The sequence below is a fragment of the Mustelus asterias genome, chromosome 21, assembly GCF_964213995.1.
Source record: "Mustelus asterias chromosome 21, sMusAst1.hap1.1, whole genome shotgun sequence".
Lineage (NCBI taxonomy): Eukaryota > Metazoa > Chordata > Chondrichthyes > Carcharhiniformes > Triakidae > Mustelus > Mustelus asterias.
Genome location: NC_135821.1, coordinates 54,391,440 through 54,406,217, shown reverse-complemented (window position 1 = coordinate 54,406,217; position 14,778 = coordinate 54,391,440). Strand labels below are relative to the sequence as shown.

Below are 14,778 nucleotides of genomic sequence, written 5' to 3'. Positions count from 1 at the left end.
AAGGATAATTAGGTTGCAATTTTGCCCGTCTCTTTTAGGGAGGCAGATCATCATTCAAAGATGTCCTGGAGACAAAAATTCTACAATCAAACTGAGGAGTGGAAGATGGTGACAGGTCTGCTGTAAGCATCACTATAATGACTCAATACACTGATAGCTGGGTTGAGACTGTTCCTAAACTTTGACTGTAACTTAAAACCCCCTAACAACCAACAGACAATGAAGATTCACTCGATGGTGCCAGCCCCCGTGTCTCGCCTGCATTTATAAACTGTCGAGGTGAAAGGACAGAATTCTATCACACTGTAATACCTAGTTCCTCTCGCCCTTACCCCTCCTCTGTTAGAGAAAAGTCCTTCATCTGCACTGTCTGGCCTGGATTCAAACCCAGGTCCCAGAGGAGAAGGAGTAGTGTTCTAACTCAGTCTGTAACCCAGTCCTGTGGATAGTTACGTTCTTGTACAAATTGAAAAAAAAATCATACATATGACAAAGTACGTGGAAACGGCAGGATATTTTACAAGCTCCTGCTGACTGCAAAAGCCTCTTAAAAGGACATAATAAATTGGAACTGTTTTCATTTCCTAATACAGTAATAATCATTTAGCCCAGACTCTGCTCCATATAACACGTGGCATGACTCAAAAGCTGCTTTTAAACTAATATTCGGGAAGCGAAAGTTTGTACTTCGGGGAAGAAAATCGGCATCTGTCGGGCCGTCTGGTTTAATTCAAAACAGCTGCGCATTTAGACCAAACCTAAAAAAGCAGCCACATTGTTGAAGGGTCAAAACCGACCTTAAACTGCGGCTAAATGCAGCTGCTTGGTGAAAACTGCACCCACCACATTCCTGAACAAGAAGCTAGAAAGCAAATGAAAAATGGCCCCTTTTATCCTGAATCAGCCCCACCCTCGAAATGTTTCGACTTGGGTGGGGTGGGGGGGCGGGGGGGGGGTGGGGGGGGGGGGGGCGGTGGAGAAATCCTGCAGGATCTGTATCGGCATCAAGACATTTCTTTCATGAGGGATGCTTGTTAGTACGCATGACTCTCAACTGATCCCAGTGCAGCGCTCTCTCCACTTGGCAAAAATGCTTTAAACAGTTAATGACCACTCCGCACAGTCCCCATTCCGCCCCATCCCCAAAACATACGTTACAGGCACAACTAATTCGAATGAAAGACAAAATCAAGTTGAACGAGACGTCGCTACAGTATGGCAAATGTTACCTTTGCAGTTCCTTGCTGCTCTTATGAAATGCACCTCCACCATGTCAACTGCGCTGAATTGCCCTGCTTGTGGGGAACAGGGCAGCCCAAACCCATCTGCAGCTGGAGTGTTGCAGCAGAAGTTTCAGAGGGGTGACCTCTTGAAGCCATTTTTAAAGTCACCCATGCTGTTGTGCGCTGACAGTCGATTTCTGCTGCGTCATCGGTTAGCAGGGGACGAGAGAGAGAGAGAGAGAGAGGCAGAGGGGCAGAAAGCTTCTATTTTCTGCATTCTGTTGGCTTGGGAGGGGCCTTGCTGCAACTCCCCCTCTCCCATTCATGGAATAGTTCCCAATGAACCTGATTCAGCACCTGTCATTAGCTGGAGACAGCTCGCTGACCAACCAGAGCCCGTTCGGACACTGTCAGTCCCTTTTCTGGAACGGTACCTCTCCCTTTCCCCAACCGTCCTCATTGAGCGCCCTCATCGTTCTTTCGCTGACTTGAAAACATCCTCTTCTCTTTTTTTTTCCTCTTTCTCCTTGCAAAGTGGCTGGATCCCCCAATTAAGGCTGTGGGCTGCAAACAGTCCACTAATCCTGACAGCAGTGATGAATATGCTGATGTTATAGGCCACGGAGACACGGGATAGTGCGAGACTGAATCTCAGGATACAGCTCTGCCTTTCCTTATCATTACATTCTACTGCTGCTCATTCATAGAATGCAAAAGCTGTATCAGCTTTCCCTCCCCCCACCCTTCCCTAGATCAATACCAACTCACGAGCAGCAAGAGAGGAAAAAAAAAACCTGACCTGAACAGCTATATGATAATGAATTTTCCCTTCTCTCAATTAGCAAATAATACTGCCACATTGGTGCAAATTATGACAATAATCTTCACAAGCGGTCGCAAAGTCCAGGCAAGTTCTGCTTCCACTGCATGGCACCTAGCCTATTTATCTCCCCCCCCCCCCCCCCCCCCCCCACCGCCTCACCCACCCCTTCAACTGCTTAATCTTTAAGCAGGGGCCGGTTATATTAGGATGACAGTTAATGGTCCCAGGACCCTGAATAAGTAATGGATTACGTGCTGAGGCTGCGTCTCTTACGTTACAGCCATTGCTGAAAGTGCTGCAGGTAATAACTCTTTAGTATCTCATTGTGGATTTTAGCGATAGACCAGAAATCAAAAGCTGGAGTTCTGCAACAGAACGAGCGTGGTGGTTAACCCGACTGGGGAGGAGTGGAGGGGGAAGAGAAAAAAAAAAACTACGGGAAAGCACCCCCCTTCTCGAGTGATCTTCCCATTCGTTTGTCAATTCATTGTTTTCAGAATCTACTATCCTTGCCGCTGGTTTGTCTGTGTGAGTTGTAATATTCAGTAAACTGTACAAAATGGATCCTAGATATTGCCACTCTCAGTATCTCAAGAAAAGTGGCAGTGACAGGGTTTTTACAACAGTCTGGTGCTGTTCTCCTCAGAGAAACATTCAAGACTCTCCCATTCGCAATAAATTCCCTATAAATAACTCAGTGACTCTTTGTTGCTGCAGTTTGGTGGCGATTTACATGCAGAGAGAACTCTGATCATTTACATCCGAGTCAGAAGGAAATAATAATAAAGTGCGTTGCCCACAGATATGTATTTTTAATGTATTCAATGTGAAGGAGCAGGCAGTAAAGGATATCGTCGGATGTGGAGATCTATTGAATAGAAATGGGACTCCAGGATGAAAAGTGCTGATCTGCAGTAAGCAGCAATGACACAGATGACTGTATTAGCTATGAGGACTGTATCAATTACAGCTAATGGTCAGCTCAGAGGCCTACACTGCAGCAATCAGCAAGGAGTGTCTGGTAATGTTTTAGGGGTGGGTAGAGGGAGGGGGGAGAATAGAATTGTAGGCCAGAGAATGAAGCCGAACCCTAGAATAAACTGCAAAGCTTTATATCGAAGAGTACAAAGAAGGGAAATTTCAATTTTCCATGCTGATCCCGCACTGTTCTCTAAACAGTGCTTCACAGCACGATGAGAATATGCTGGATGTCAGCATAGCTGGATCATTAAACACTCTAACCAACACGTGTTACTTTTATAAGGTTCAAGCCGGACAGCTTTCAGGGGGTGGGAGGGGGGTGGGGGGGTGGGAGGGGGGTGGGGGGGTGGAGGGGGTGGGGGGCGGGGGTGGGTGGGGAGGGAGCAATTGACTTAACATTGGTTACTGCAAGTGCAACATTTTAGCGGAGGAAATTCCTGCGTGATCCATCTTCAATCGATTTAGACCACGACTGTCACACTCCTTCCTGCCTAACAACAGGCCGGCTGTCTGTAACCGGCCTTCCACCGGGACGGGCTGCCCATTGCCAGCTGTCATTAGAACACTTGTCTTGATATGTGATGCCAAAAGATGGCTGAAAACCAACATGGGTCAATGGGAAAAGATGTGGCACGTTAATTTTACTGGTCCTAGTGCAAAAACTGCAACTATTTTTTTTTCAAGTTACAATCTAAATTGATGCAGCGAATGCCTCACCTTATCTCATCCATGTTGATGCTTGATAGAACAACTGGGCACATTGGAGGTGGAATTACTTCAATTTTGGCGTCAGGAAATGAGGCTGGGAGCACAGGTGGTGTCTGATTTCCCTCACACCTAAATCCTTAATTGCAACAACAATATTAAGCCAGTCCAAACATGAAATTTGAAAAGATCCATGGGTATTTGAGTGGACTTGATTTATTATTGTCACATATATTGGGATACAATGGAAACTATTGTTTCTTGCACACTATACAGACAGAGCATACCATTCATAGCGTATATAGCGGAGCAGAAAAGGAAAGGGTGAAGAATATAGTGCTACCGTCACTGATTGGGTTTCATGAAAGATCAACTTAATATGTGGTAGATCCATTCAAAAGTCTGATGGCAGCAGGGAAGAAGCTGTTCTTGAGTCGGTTGGTACGTGATCTCAGACTTTTGTATCTTTTTCCTGATGGAAGTTGGTGGAAGAGAGAATGTCTGGGGTGTGTGGGGCCTTTGATTATGTTGGCTGCTTTTCTGAGGCAGCGGGAAGTGTAGATGGAGTCAATGGATGGGAGGCTGGTTTGCGTGTTGGACTGGGTTACATTCACAAACCTTTGTAGTTTCTTGTGGTCTTGGTCAGAGCAGGAGCCATACCAAGCTGTGATGCAACCAGAAAGGATGTTTTCTATGGTGCATCTGTAAAAGTTGGTGGGAATCGTAGCGGATATGCCAAATTTCCTTCAGCAATGGATGAGTCAGAGTACGCACAGGCTTGAGGGTACAGGCCGTACAGCCTCATGAGTAAAATATTTGGGAAAATGATATTTGTGGAAGTTTCTGACCATCTGGTTCAGTCTCAAGCAAAGTCAGCCCTAACCAACTGGATAGCACTAGTACCGGACAGACAGACCGTGGTATTTCCAGGGATATGTATAGAGCATATTCAGAACTAACGCACATGTTCTCAGAATGCACAGTGGTGCTAGGAGTTTCTGACAGTTCAGCATTTCTCCAGTCAAGTTCTGCTGAGACAACTCATACAGTATTGAAAATTTTCTCTTTGGATAAACCTCTTCAAATTAGAAGCCGCATTTGAAGCACACTCTGCACTCCTGGTACATATTTTAGAGCAGCTACCTGTCCTCCCACCACCCCACAATGGCCCCCCACCCCCACCCCCCCTCCCCACCGCCACTTTATTCTCACCATTCTTTTCCCCTTCTCTTCCCAAAGACAAAAAAGCGAACAGTCATTTTCCATCCAGCAGTATCCAAGGTGATCACTGCCAGGTTAATCAGCCACAAATAGCACTCTGGAGTCTAGGCCTAAAGTTCAGCCAGAGTTACTGGTTAGTGGGGGCAGGACCGGGGACTGGGAAATCTGGCTATCATCCTCTTCCCCACCCAGAGTGGTGGAGCCAACATTGAAGCGGCAAACCGAATAAAGTTGGTGGCCTGTTGCACAAACCAGTTATGTATAAAAAAGAATACATGTGGGGTGCAAACTTATTGCCCATTCATGCCACGCTCCCACTGCAGTGAAGTTGGAAAATTTGGTGACAAGCCAAATCTCCGTTCACTGCAGCGGGATGGGAAATCCTGCTGGCCTGACCGGTCGGAAAATTCCGGAGTAGAAGTTTAGATCTTCTGCATTATTAAAGAACGATTCGATGTTGGTGATCAAAAAGATGCAATGGTGCTTCATACAGATCATTATGGGAGTCAGAACTGGTGAGCATGTTGTCAGGTGTCAATATTTAAGATTCCATTAAAACTCCCAATTACAGCATCCATGCACCTTTGAACATATGTGTCAGTGATTCTATGTTTAATTAGTGACCTCAACTACAATGCAGATAAAATTATTTCAGCAGAAATGAAATGGTCATTAAGTCTGGCGGAAGCCTTCATATCCAGAATGTTTCCTTTTGCCGTCATTCATTCCTAACGCAGTGTCAAATTGAAGCAAAGTATCACTTTGAAGCCATTCAAGAGCTTGCATAAATGACCGTGAAGGAATCAGCTGTACGCACAGCAGGAAGGGAACTGACAGTACACAGGCCTGTCCTGCACTGTACTGGATTGAAGGGGATCAGAGGCAAACACAGCCCAAAGACCGCAAAGAACGTTAACACAAGAATCAGATACAAACACAGCAATAAGGTACAACACAACACTAAAAGACATACCTTCTGTTGAAGATCATGTAAAATGTTGCATTCACCCCATTCAATAACATCCATGACCATGTCCTTCCTCTTGTCATACAGATACTTTCACTAATTATGTTATATCCTTTAACTTCACACACCAGTAGTAAACCACTCTTATAAACAGCATTTTACAATGACTCATTCACTAGTGAAATAGGGGAAGAACTGATTGGAGGAAGGTGGGTGGTAATATATTACACCAATCAGTGTAATACAGATAGATCTCTGCTAAAGAAATCTGACCCCCTACTTTTCTTATTGAAATGAATGGCAGTATGACAACAGCTGCAGTTCTCATTTGGAACAGTGATATCATGAGTAATGCGACGTACCTATTGAATTGAATCTGCTCCTTGTGCCTGATACTTAAAGTACACCTTGCGTAAGTAATGGGTCAACGAGTGCGTGATGAAGACTGCGGTGTAGATTCACATTCAGGATTATTCTGTGACAGACAGGATGCCAGATGTTTAAAAACCTCAAAAGAAGGTTAACCACAGCATGAATCCAACCACAGCGTTGTCTCTGGCACTGCATGTGTCCCCAGCAGTGAGTGTCCGCAGGACAATTTACTTCAGAAGTTACAAAAAGCTGTTTCTGTTCAATGAGAGTGATTATATTGTTCTGCCTTTGCCTTGTAAATAATACGATACAATATTTTACATAACCTGACATCATTTGGCATTTGTCAGTGGTGCAGTAGACAGCAGGTTGCATTAGCAGCATCAACAGCACATTATACCTTAGTCATGTACATCACAGTGAATATATTTGGTGTAGCGTTCTATGATGGTTGAAAATATTTGTAGGGCATTCTATTTAGAAATCATATAAGCCGTTATAGAATGAGAGCAGAAGATCATGAAATACAGGTGGGGCGCAGCACTCTTTTCTGAACTCGCCAGAGTAAATTTTGATGGCTGCAGAATTTTTGCTTCTAGCTTAAAGGATCCCGTGAGATTCTATAGTACCGCGCAAATGTAAGGAGTCTCATCGCCAACTCTTTTCAAGCTTTTTTTTTCCTGCTGCGATGCAGAACTATTTCTGGAGTGCTTTGCAAATTAACTCTTTGTTGATGCGGGGGCCTTCCCAATTGCAAAACAATCCGAACCAGCGTGGATTTACAATTACTCATTCATTTGAATTAAAAATAAAGGTTATTCCGAAAGTGCATGGAATCCTTCACCTGAATACCTTATCCAGCACTGGAGGCAACGTAAGAAATCCAATCCCACACATGCTGCAATGATTGCTGGTACTGACAGGGTTAATGATGTTCGCAGCTGCTGCGACAGAAAGTAAGGTAAAGATCTGAAATAATGCATAACCTTAAACTGGCCTTCCTTGGTATCCTTCACCTGGAGAATTGGGAGACCTATTCTGCTGTCTGTCATGCCAGACTTGAAAACCTTCAGACCCTCCACTGCACTCCTTGCAAGAAATGGGCACTGCACGGCTGGTGATGTAGAGAGGAAAGACAGCATCCCCAAAACATTGTGCGAGTTTATGCTGGGTGAAGGACAACCTATTCTGGGGAGTGTGTCTTGATTCTTTTCTCCTTTTTAATTTTTTTTTTCATTTGTCGATGATTAAACGCAATTCCTAATTAGGACTGGAACATTGTCTTGATGATGCAATACAACACACTGCAGTTTTAAAGAGGTAACACTTGGATGGATGTGATATTTTCACCTGTTTTTTATCTTTTTTTCTATAAATCAAGTGGAGGATTTGCACACATTTAATGCTTTACATTTCAAGTATTTATTGCTGAGCTGATTAGCAGTTTGGCTTCTGGTGGGACCCACCTACTCTACTTCCATTAAGCTAATGTAGGGCTTCATAAATAATCATGTTAGTCAGGGCCAACGCATCCCTACAGTGCAGAAGGAGGCCATTCGGCCCATCCAGCCTGCACCGACAACAATCCCACCCAGGCTCTATCCCCACAACCCTGTATTTACCCTATTAATCCCCCTGACACTAAGGGGCAATTTAGCACAGTCAATCTACCTAACCCCACACATCTTTGGACAGAAACAGGAGCACCGGGAGGAAACCCACGCAGACATGGGGAGAACGTGCAAACTCCAAACAGACGGACACCCGAGGTCAGAATTGAACCTGGGTCCCTGGCGCTGAAAGGCAACGGTGCAGATGGACTTCAACCCGGATAAGTGTGTAGTGATCCATTTTGGCAGATCCAATGGGATGGAGCAGCAGTATAAAATGAAGGGTACCATTCTTAGCAGTGTAGAGGATCAGAAGGACCTTGGGGTCCGGGTCCATAGGACTCTTAAATCGGCCTCGCAGGTGGAGGATGCGGTCAAGAAGGCGTATGGCGTACTAGCCTTCATTAATCGAGGGATTGAGTTTAGGAGTCGGGAGATAATGCTGCAGCTTTATAGGACCCTGGTTAGACCCCACTTGGAGTACTGCGCGCAGTTCTGGTCACCTCATTACAGGAAAGATGTTGAAGCCATTGAAAGGGTGCAGAGGAGATTTACAAGGATGTTGCCTGGATTGGGGGGCATGCCTTATGAGGATAGGTTGAGGGAGCTTGGTCTCTTCTCCCTGGAGAGACGAAGGATGAGAGGTGACCTGATAGAGGTTTACAAGATGTTGAGGGGTCTGGATAGGGTGGACTCTCAGAGGCTATTTCCAAGGGCTGAAATGGTTGCTACGAGAGGACACAGGTTTAAGGTGCTGGGGGGTAGGTACAGGGGGGATGTCAGGGGTAAGTTTTTCACTCAGAGGGTGGTGGGTGAGTGGAATCGGCTGACGTCGGTGGTGGTGGAGGCAAACTCGTTGGGGTCTTTTAAGAGACTTCTGGATGAGTACATGGGATTTAATGGGATTGAGGGCTATAGATAGGCCTAGAGGTGGGGATGTGATCGGCGCAACTTGTGGGCCGAAGGGCCTGTTTGTGCTGTGACTTTCTATGTTCTATGTTCTAACCACTGTGCCACCGTGCCACCCACTGGGAGTGGATGTTTATTCTTTAACAGGACATTGCATATATTTTCTGGATATCTGCCACTAACACAGCGAAAAAAAAGCATGCTTACAGGAGACTAATTCCATCTGACTTCATTTTTCTTCAAGTTAGAGAGTTTTACATCTCTGTAATTGGTCTTACTGTCATGTCTTGAAGGCTCTAACTAATGTGGAATATGGTTCCATTGGTTCGACCTGTGCCTTGTACTCCAGCCAAGGAGCCATTTTGCATCTGTGAATATGATCAGTTGGGGGGTGAGGGGGGAGGAGGGGAATGTTGAAATGTTTCCCCCCCAACTGCAACATGAATCTTTTCCTCGTACATGTTTCTGTTGTGTATTTGGCAATAACCTAGTTCTGAATCTCAGGAGTCCGTGCAAAATGAGACTGTGTTAATGATTTTTAAAAACTCCTGCAAATATACAAGGTTGATCAGTTATGGTTCCTCAATGCTCACCTGAGTAATACTTCCCTCAGAAACATGGGCCAGGGTTCTATCGGCTCGCCCCACCCATTGATGGGCTGATCAAGCTGGTAAAATCATGCGGGAGACTAGAAATCAGGATCACACCCAGATTTCTCTGCTCTTGCGATTTTACGAGAGCCAGGTTTCCGGGAGGTCAGTCTCTCGCCAGAAATGGGTGAGAGACTGAATAATTTATTTAGCTTTATTTAAATGCTTATTGATCTGTTTAGTGAGCCCGGCGCTCAATCATCATGGCTCACTTGCCTTTATGGCCTCTCCGAGAGAGGTTCTCTCCGGTAAGGAAAGCACCTGCCCCCCATGAATGGGAAACAGTCGTGTTGGCCTCGCCGGTGGAATCGGAGGCCATTGAGGCCCCGTGGGGAGGCCAAGGGCAAAGTGGGGTGTCCTTTGGGCAGTGCCAGCTTGGCAGTGCCATCCTGGCATCTTGGCATTGCCAGATTGGCACCTGGGCAATGCCCAGCAGGGACCTTGGCACTGCCCAGTGCGGGGCTTAGGGGGGCGGGGCTGTGGGCAGAGATGAAAGGGGCGGGGCCTATGGGACAGTGCTGAGGGCAGAGATTGAAGGGGCGGGGCCTATGGGGCAGGTCTGAGGGCAGAGATTGAAGGGGTGGGGCCTGAAGGGATGGGGCCTGAAGAGGATGGCCCGATTGGGGAGGGAGGGGGGGCTGCTGAGCACTCAGCAGATGTGATCTGATTGAGGGAGGGGGATGCAATCGGTCTGGGTGGTGTGGGGGGGGGGGTGTTAGCGGTGGTTAGATGTCCATGCGTTGTGGGGCTCGTGATCCGCCACGAGTTACCGCAAATGCAGGAGGCGGGGGGAGTTTGTTGAGGCTGCCTGCAGCAGCAGGGGCCTGACAGCTCTCTCTCTCTCTGTCTGTCAGGCTCCTGCTGTTGCAATTGCGCATGTGTAGCAACAGAGATCTGCACATGCACAGTAGCTACCACCAAAGGCTGGCTGGTGAATTAAGCCCCGCCCACTGCCTGCAGCAGCTAGAAACAGTCTAGCCCATATTTTCAATGACTAAGTGCATAAGATTGGGCATGAAAACTCACTCACAAAACAGATCAGCAACTCTCCCATTTTCACACTGGCTGGACACTTAGAATCAATCTTGTAAAATTCCACCCATTATGTATAGATATATAATGGCTAGAAATTCAGGATTACTGGGCTTCTGCTCCTTTATGGCTGCCCTGGGATTAAGAGGGCTTTCCTGTCGGAATAGAGCTTGACTTGTTCCTATAGAACGTAAACCAGGCACAGCAAATGAGACGAAGACCAGAATTATATGTGACTCCACCGGGGCGCATGCCCGACCCAGAAGCGTGTAAAATTGCACAAGAAGACATCGGGCACACGTCACAACATCATTGTACATGCGTGTGCTATTTCAGTGGGTGGGCACACGCGTGTGTCAAAAGTTTAAGTTTATTTATTCATGTTACAAGTAAACTTACATTAACACTGCAATGAAGTTACTGTGAAAATCCCCGAGTCGCCACACTCTGGTGCCTGTTCGGGTATACTGAGGGAGAATTTAGCATGGCCAATGCACCTAATCCCCAAAGCATCCCTGTTGACAATCAAGATACCAATTTAAATGATTTGAACAGCAGTTGACTGGGATTTTACATCACTCACGAGCCTTAACATCGACGGGTGGGCCAATTGGCCAGGCAGTCTTTGCATTTAAGCTGCAACCTTGATCCAGGGCGGGTGAAAGGTCAGGGTTCAAATATAATTATCCACTGTGTCTGGGGACTGAGATCTGTGTATGATTGTTCTGCATTGACACTCATGGCATAGTTTTCCAGTGTAAAAGCACATGAACAACATAATATCAGGTGGTAGTGGGTTTCACATCCCCTCCCACCCATGTCGACTTGGGGCACGTCCCGAATGTATAATTCAGAGTGTGTATCCTACTTCCTGACTGTTTCCATTTCAATGCCTGAGGCACTCAGAAAAAGTTGGTTTTGAACCTATCTTCAAACTCCTGATGATTCGAGAGACCTTGGGGGCAGGGTTAAACATACTAAGGTTGGACTTAATTCAGATCAAGGAGCCCTAGTAAAACTGTAATCAATGGGCATCAGGGGCAGCAGGGGCGTAGCCAGGTTCTAAAGTTAGGGGGAGCGAGCACATAAAAAAGGCACCACGACGCATACAAAATAATTTCGGTGGTCAATCATAAAGTTTCGATAGAGTTTTTTGCATAGTTTTTTGCCCAAGCAGACTGGGCACTGACCCTCCCTGATCCTTCCCCCGCCCAGAAAGTTGAGCCCTCCATTCCCCTTCCTCCATTGCCCTTCCTCCATTGACCCTCCTCCAGCTCCACTCACCCAACTCCGAAGCCGCCGCCATCCTCTCGCGTGCGCGCCAGCCCCGTCACGACTGCACGAGCTCCTCGCCTTCCAAACTCCAACCGCCCCGCCTCGCGCCCAGTCGGCCACGCCCTCCGGCTGACAGCTCTCCAGATCAGCAACTGGGAAATGGAGGCAGGCTTGAGGACTTCAGATCTCGGGAAGAGATCTGAAGGGCCCGTGAGGAACACCCCGTTGAAAAGGCGCCACTTTTGAAGAATGTGCTCAGGGGGAGTGGTCGCTCCCCCTGCTCCCCCTCTAACTATGCCATTGGGGGGCAGACTCTTTGCTGATTGGAGTCATACCTGGTACATAGGAAGATGGGTGTGGTTGTGGAGAGTCAGTCATCTCAGCTCCAGGACATCTCTGCAGGAGTCCCTCAGGATAGTGTCCCTAGGCCCAACCATCTTCAGCTGCTTCATCAATGACCTTCCCTCAATCATAAGGTCAGAAGTGGGGATGTTCGCTGATGATTGCACAATGTTCAGCACCATTCGTGACTCCTCAGATACTGAAACAGTCCATGTTCAAATGCAATAAGATTTGGACAATATCCAGACTTGGGCTGACAAGTGGCAAATAACATTCGTGCCACTCAAATGCCATCACCAGTAAGAGGCACTCCAACCACCGCCCCTTAACATTCAATGCTGCTACCATCGCTGAATCCCCCACTGTCAACATCCTTGGGGTAACCATTGACCAGAAACTCAACTGGACTCACCACATAAACACAGTGGCTACAAGAGCAGGTCAGAGGCTAGGAACACTGCGGCAAGTAACTCACCTCCTGACACCCAAAAGCCTGTCAACCATCTACAAGGCACAAGTCAGGAGTGTGATGGAATACTCCCCACTTGCTTGGATAGGTGCAGCTCCAACAACACTCAAGAAGCTTGAGGCTGTCCAGGACAAAGCAGCCCGCTTGATTGGCACCACACCCAAAAACATCCACTCCCTCCACCACCGACGCTCAGTAGCAGCAGTGTGTACTATTTACAAGATGCACTGCAGCAATTCACCAAAGATCCTTAGACAGCACCTTCCAAACCCACAATCACATCCATCTAGAAGGACAAGGGCAGCAGATACATGAGAACACCACCACCTGCAAGTTCCCCTCCAAGCCACTCACCATCCTGACTTGGAAATATATCACCATTCCTTCGCAGTTCACTGGGTCAAAATCCTGGAATTCCCTCCCTAATGGCATTGTGGGTCAACCTGCAGCACGTGGACTGCAGCGATTCAAGATCGCAGCTCACCATCACCTTCTCAAGGGCAACTAGGGATGGGCAATAAATGCTGGCCAGCCAGCAACGCCCATGTCCCACAAATGAATAAAATAAAAAGATTTGTCTCCTCCTTGGAAGTTTGCATTTCAGTTGGAGTCAGAGAGCCTCAGTTGTGTTGACTAGACAACTCTACAGCTATGTAGTGCTGGCACTGGGCACTTTGGAGCAGACAAGACATTCAGTTTTTTAGGACTGTAAGTAAGTGTGATCCCTGCTGTGTGTTTTAGCACACTTCTGTTGAGCACCCGGCATAAGGACCCAAGGAAAATTGTCCATTTGTGTCTCAGCATTGCCTAAATTATAGACTGCATATTGAGTGGGATTTTCCAACCCCACCCACCGCCGGGATTGTCCAGTCCCACCGAAAGTCAATGGGCGCGATCTTACCGGCCATTCAGGCCATGCTCCCTCCCAGCCAAATCTCCATTCACTACAGAGAGATGGGAAAATCCCACAGGCCTGAACGACCATAACATTCCAGCCAATGGATTCTTTACTGGGCTGCCTAATCTCCCATGGTGGGTTCAGCCACGACGGGATTGGAAAATCCTAGCCGTAGTTGCTACCTAATTTCTGTAATATATGCGGAGAAAATACATTTCAATGTACTTATAGTGATATAACGTCAATAAACGCACTATTTTAATTTTTAATTGGTCACCAGAGGAAATAAATAGCTTTCAGTACACATAAATGTAAATATGGTTGCAACATAATGTTAACATAAAACTTTGTCAAACTCAACAACTTTTTTCCATCCTCTCCAGGAACGAGCGATAGTTTCTAGCTCTGCCTTGTATTATCGAACAGAAGACAACATATCCCAGTGAAAAAGTGGACCTGGACATCTTTTATTCTCAAACTAAGGAGCTTCAAACATTTCAGCATCATACCTATTCTAATAAATAAAATTGAATCAAGTTTTTTTATTAGCAATGCTCCCTCTCTCTTTGCACATTGCTTACATCTGTTCTTTGATATCTGCTTTCAGGATTTGTGTCTTACAGTAAGAGTTTCACCGATGAACTCTGGCCATAAGCCTTTCAAACCACAACAGCATTTCAGGCCAGGTAACCAGCAAACTGGGAGCCCCACATTCCACGTACATTTCAGCAAAGGAAAGTTTCTTTCATGATATCAGTTAGTCTGACAGTGAAGTCATATAACTGTGTGCTACATTCCAGGTATGGCTCCAATTTTTTAATTTTGTCATGTGATACAACCATTCCCCCACCTTCCTCCAACCCCAACCAAAAGAAAGTTATTGTGAATGGTTGTCGAAGCCATCACAAACTGAAGTGGCTGTTACAGGACTCTCATTGTCAATGATTTCAACCATGTTTCCTCCCACAGTGCTGAACTTACATTTATATTTCCAAGTCAGGATGGTGAGTGGCTTGGAGGGGAACTTGCAGGTGGTGGTGTTCCCATGTATCTGCTGCCCTTGTCCTTCTAGATGAAAGTGGTTGTGGGTTTAGAAAGTGCTGTCTAAGGATCTATGGTGAATTACTGCAGTGCATCTTGTAGATAGTACACACTGCTGCTACTGAGGTGCACTGGCCATGCTAAATTCTCCCGCTGTGTACCCAAACAGTGTGGCGACAAGGGGATTTTCACAGAAATTTTGTTGCAATGTTAATGTAAGCCTACTTGTGACACTAATAAATAAACTTAAAACTTAAACT

At 46.4% G+C, this 14,778-nt stretch overlaps 1 long non-coding RNA gene across 4 annotated transcripts in view; it reads right to left on the bottom strand.

Annotated features, from left to right (window-relative positions):
* LOC144509282 (uncharacterized) overlaps positions 1-6,085 on the bottom strand; it is a 34,258-nt gene extending 28,173 nt beyond the window's left edge. For 3 of the 4 annotated variants that reach the window (XR_013500436.1, XR_013500434.1, XR_013500433.1), the window contains exon 1: positions 1,230-1,441. This is a non-coding gene — a long non-coding RNA (uncharacterized LOC144509282). Of the gene's footprint in view, positions 1-1,229; positions 1,442-5,926 lie in introns of those variants that run through there. The other variant, XR_013500435.1, reaches the window with a different exon arrangement.
* Between the last annotated feature and the right edge of the window lie 8,693 nt (positions 6,086-14,778).